The 6,000-nt window shown below is 31.0% G+C and overlaps 1 long non-coding RNA gene across 2 annotated transcripts; it reads right to left on the bottom strand.

Moving 5' to 3' along the window:
* Positions 1–309: 309 nt before the first annotated feature.
* On the bottom strand, positions 310–5,077 carry LOC148787828 (uncharacterized). 2 transcript variants are annotated; one of them, XR_016065716.1, is made up of 4 exons: positions 4,908–5,077; positions 2,134–4,240; positions 1,400–1,466; positions 310–558 (listed from the first exon to the last, which is right to left on the bottom strand). It is a non-coding gene; the product is annotated as an uncharacterized LOC148787828 (long non-coding RNA). The 2 variants fall into 2 exon arrangements; XR_016065715.1 differs by having other exon boundaries at positions 310–1,466.
* Between the last annotated feature and the right edge of the window lie 923 nt (positions 5,078–6,000).

Here is a 6,000-nt window from a genome sequence, read left to right as displayed (position 1 = left end):
GTTTCCCTTTCACACTAAGTTGTAGTTATTCTTACGCTTAGCAAACTTACTACACCATTGCATAGGTCAAAACCAATGTTTGGGTCAAGTTTTGTGGAATTCTGACAACGTTTGAAATTTTTCTATTTTACACGGTTTTATTAAAGGAAGTTCGTTTCCTTTTCGTACTAACTTGTAGTTATTATTACGCTTATCAAATTTATGACTCAAATGCATAGGTTGTAGCATCCCCTACGCTACAAGGGCTATATCTTCCCTAAACGTCTTAGTTAAGGTAATCCCTGTGTTTATATATATAAATGCACATAATAATTTAATCCATGTGTATACGTAACCCCAACGTCATAATAGGTATTATCAACCCACAACATCATATATACAAATCAAAGACCTCGAGTAGCCCACCACAGTTAATCTCCATTCCTACATTCTCTTTATACAAACAAAATAAGATTCGTACTCTAGCTGACAAAAAGGAGAAACAGCATACTGGCCCGACCTGACTAAGTATAGTGCGTAGACCTATTCTTCAACAGTCAGATACCTCAAAGTCTACTCCTGAAAGAAAATGTCAACAGAGGGATGAGCCTGCCACTCAGTAAGTAAATAATCAGCCCTATCTATATATGTACATCAAACATAGCCCAAACATGACAAGTAGGCAACATGCATGGATTACAGTCAATTTAACTCCAACATAATCAACTGTAGTACACCACATAGCTATCTCACAATAAAATAATCAATTAAACTTCTTTTTTCCTAGTTTGCTTACCAGAAGGTGATATCGTGTTTTTCCCGTCAACTCAATCTCACCGTCATATAAATTTAAGTGAATCCCCTTGACAGCCGGCTCATCAATCTCATTTCGCATCATAGCTCTTTTCAATTCGCATCATAGCTCTTTCAATTCGCATCATAGCTCTTTTATTTCGCATCATAGCTCTTTTCACATCACATCTCTTTTTTTTTTCATATCGCATCAAAGCTCTTTTCATTTCATTTCTTTCTCATATCGCATCAAAGCTCTTTTCATTTCATTTCTTTCTCATATCGCATCAAAGCTCTTTTCAACACGTCAAGGGGTATTCACGCCACAATTATATTCAATTTCCACCACTCCCTCATTTCCACATATCACCATTCTTGTAAGCAACTAGTAACGTAAAACAATATATCATTACATTCTCATTTTCAGACACCCACAACACATCAAACAACAAACATAATATTTCAACGTATTTCCTCATTCCACGTACACAATATCGACAATCAAATCAAATCATTCGTCACTTATATACTTTCAGACAAATCAATTGCAACATTAACCACAAATTCATATAACAATAAAACCACAAATATAGAAAGCATATATAGATAATACTAATTATTTACTTACCTCAACCTCACAACGTTTCCTTCTACTCAATCGCTAATTGTCAGCCCTTTCACCTCACCCCCGTATCCTATAATGAGTTATAGTACACACCATTAATATATCGAGAATATTGTAACTCCTTTTAAATACAATATTAAATATTATTCGTACAATTTTTAATAATTCTTTAATATTCCACTTCTATCGAAATATAAATCTTCATTCTAGTTCTTCTCAATAACTCGATACTATAGGCTTCATAAAAATATTTATAATTTATCAAGTGATTCATAGGAATTTGTTTAACTAAACCCCTTATACATTTATAACTATCATTTTTAATAACATCCTTAAATTAAATTATCATTAAAACCTCATTCTTCCTCTTTAACAATATATTATTTCTTAAGTATAGTTTTCGGAATATTCCTACGGATTTCTTATCAATTTCTCGTTATTATATAATTTAATTAAATAAAAATACGTAAAATTGCGTATTTAGTTAACAATTCCGATGGAATTATATAAATTTGCTACAGCAACATTCGAATCTAATAAATTTAATAATCTAATCAACCAACGACATCATTTTTATATACGATTCTATATTTAATTAGACACTATTTTAAATAGCCAAACCCGTAAAATATTCCGATTAAATAGTACATCGCTTAATATAAACAACATTTAGTAAATAAACTATTTAAATAATATAATTATATAAATTAATAAAATTTAAAATGATAAAATCGTACCTCTGTTTCTTTCTTTCCTGCGCAAGAGCAAGCCTCACTTTTTATGTGTGTGTGTTATGCATGTGTGTATATAATATGCTTGTGTGTGTATTTAAGGGAAAGAGAGGAGAGTGAGGCGGTGGGGGTGATGGCCCACCAAGCCCACTCTCAACTCTCTCTCTCTCTCTTTCATATATATATATATATATATATATACATATATATGTTATTATTACCTGCTAATATATATATATATATATTTACATATATATATATATGTATAATATTGTTATTATTTTATTTATTTAATTAAGTCTTTTATCAAAATACCCATCACGTCCCTCCTAAATTTCTTAATTAATATAATTTGCTCTCAAATATTATAACGAGCTCCAATTTCATCCGTTCAAGTTTTATTATATTCCAATTATGGAGCACAATTTATTTACTAATTAACCAACTTTCATAATAATTTACCAATTAATCCCCCAATTATATATTATAATTTTTGGGCCGTTACAATTCTCCCCTCCTAATAAAAATTTCGTCCTCGAAATTTAACTAATTATCGGCTCCGACAATAAATATGGGTATTTTTCTCTCATGTCCTCTCCATCATTCAACAAACTGTTGCACAACGGGGTTCATTTTTGGTTGTGAGGCATTTCTATTTTGGGATTCTAACCCCTAATGTTCTGATCCTGAATCATGACCATGCACAGACTCTAATGACTCAGTTGGGCCAGCAGCGTTTTCCCTTGACGCTTCCATCCTATAAAAAATATGCACATGTGAGTAGATTCCTAATATATACACCTTACGTATAAAATAACATTTCATCTACTATCCCAAGGAAATCTAATCCCCGCTCTGATACCACCAAATGTAGCATCCCCTACGCTACAAGGGCTATATCTTCCCTAAACGTCTTAGTTAAGGTAATCCCTGTGTTTATATATATAAATGCACATAATAATTTAATCCATGTGTATACGTAACCCCAACGTCATAATAGGTATTATCAACCCACAACATCATATATACAAATCAAAGACCTCGAGTAGCCCACCACAGTTAATCTCCATTCCTACATTCTCTTTATACAAACAAAATAAGATTCGTACTCTAGCTGACAAAAAGGAGAAACAGCATACTGGCCCGACCTGACTAAGTATAGTGCGTAGACCTATTCTTCAACAGTCAGATACCTCAAAGTCTACTCCTGAAAGAAAATGTCAACAGAGGGATGAGCCTGCCACTCAGTAAGTAAATAATCAGCCCTATCTATATATGTACATCAAACATAGCCCAAACATGACAAGTAGGCAACATGCATGGATTACAGTCAATTTAACTCCAACATAATCAACTGTAGTACACCACATAGCTATCTCACAATAAAATAATCAATTAAACTTCTTTTTTCCTAGTTTGCTTACCAGAAGGTGATATCGTGTTTTTCCCGTCAACTCAATCTCACCGTCATATAAATTTAAGTGAATCCCCTTGACAGCCGGCTCATCAATCTCATTTCGCATCATAGCTCTTTTCAATTCGCATCATAGCTCTTTCAATTCGCATCATAGCTCTTTTATTTCGCATCATAGCTCTTTTCACATCACATCTCTTTTTTTTTTCATATCGCATCAAAGCTCTTTTCATTTCATTTCTTTCTCATATCGCATCAAAGCTCTTTTCATTTCATTTCTTTCTCATATCGCATCAAAGCTCTTTTCAACACGTCAAGGGGTATTCACGCCACAATTATATTCAATTTCCACCACTCCCTCATTTCCACATATCACCATTCTTGTAAGCAACTAGTAACGTAAAACAATATATCATTACATTCTCATTTTCAGACACCCACAACACATCAAACAACAAACATAATATTTCAACGTATTTCCTCATTCCACGTACACAATATCGACAATCAAATCAAATCATTCGTCACTTATATACTTTCAGACAAATCAATTGCAACATTAACCACAAATTCATATAACAATAAAACCACAAATATAGAAAGCATATATAGATAATACTAATTATTTACTTACCTCAACCTCACAACGTTTCCTTACTCAATCGCTAATTGTCAGCCCTTTCACCTCACCCCCGTATCCTATAATGAGTTATACTACACACCATTAATATATCGAGAATATTGTAACTCCTTTTAAATACAATATTAAATATTATTCGTACAATTTTTAATAATTCTTTAATATTCCACTTCTATCGAAATATAAATCTTCATTCTAGTTCTTCTCAATAACTCGATACTATAGGCTTCATAAAAATATTTATAATTTATCAAGTGATTCATAGGAATTTGTTTAACTAAACCCCTTATACATTTATAACTATCATTTTTAATAACATCCTTAAATTAAATTATCATTAAAACCTCATTCTTCCTCTTTAACAATATATTATTTCTTAAGTATAGTTTTCGGAATATTCCTACGGATTTCTTATCAATTTCTCGTTATTATATAATTTAATTAAATAAAAATACGTAAAATTGCGTATTTAGTTAACAATTCCGATGGAATTATATAAATTTGCTACAGCAACATTCGAATCTAATAAATTTAATAATCTAATCAACCAACGACATCATTTTTATATACGATTCTATATTTAATTAGACACTATTTTAAATAGCCAAACCCGTAAAATATTCCGATTAAATAGTACATCGCTTAATATAAACAACATTTAGTAAATAAACTATTTAAATAATATAATTATATAAATTAATAAAATTTAAAATGATAAAATCGTACCTCTGTTTCTTTCTTTCCTGCGCAAGAGCAAGCCTCACTTTTTATGTGTGTGTGTTATGCATGTGTGTATATAATATGCTTGTGTGTGTATTTAAGGGAAAGAGAGGAGAGTGAGGCGGTGGGGGTGATGGCCCACCAAGCCCACTCTCAACTCTCTCTCTCTCTCTTTCATATATATATATATATATACATATATATGTTATTATTACCTACTAATATATATATATATATATTTACATATATATATATGTATAATATTGTTATTATTTTATTTATTTAATTAAGTCTTTTATCAAAATACCCATCACGTCCCTCCTAAATTTCTTAATTAATATAATTTGCTCTCAAATATTATAACGAGCTCCAATTTCATCCGTTCAAGTTTTATTATATTCCAATTATGGAGCACAATTTATTTACTAATTAACCAACTTTCATAATAATTTACCAATTAATCCCCCAATTATATATTATAATTTTTGGGCCGTTACATAGGTCTAGACCAACTTTTGGTCATGTTTCGTGAAATTCTACGAACGTTCAAAATTTAGCTAGTTTGCCCAATTTTATTAAAGAAAGTTTTTTTCCTTTTGATACTAACTTGTACTTATATTTACGCTTAGTAAATTACCATACAAATGCATGGATGTAGACCACTGTTTGGGTCAAGTTTCGTGAAATTCTGGCAACGTTCAAAATTTAGTTGTTTTGTAAAGTTTTATTAAAGAAAGTATGTTTCCCTTTCATACTAACTTCTAGTTATATTTACGCTTAGTAAATTTACCACACAAATGCAATAATGTAGACCAACATTTAGGTTAACTTTAGTGGAATTCTGGCAACGTTCAAAGGTATTTTGCACGGTTTTATTAACGAAAGTTTATTTCCTTTTCATAATTACTTGTAGTTAGTATAACGCTTATAAAATTTACCACACAAATGAATGGGTCTAGACCAACGTTTGGGTCAAGTTTTGTGAAATTCTTACAACGTTCCAAATTTAGCTGTTTTGCATGGTTTATTAAAGAATGTTCGTTTTTCTTTCATACTAACCTGTAATTATCATTACATTTAGCAAATTTACCACACAAAT

This window comes from Sesamum indicum, linkage group LG6 (assembly GCF_026168435.1).
Source record: "Sesamum indicum cultivar Baizhima isolate 11 linkage group LG6, ASM2616843v1, whole genome shotgun sequence".
NCBI lineage: Eukaryota > Viridiplantae > Streptophyta > Magnoliopsida > Lamiales > Pedaliaceae > Sesamum > Sesamum indicum.
This window is presented reverse-complemented; position numbering and strand designations above follow the sequence as displayed.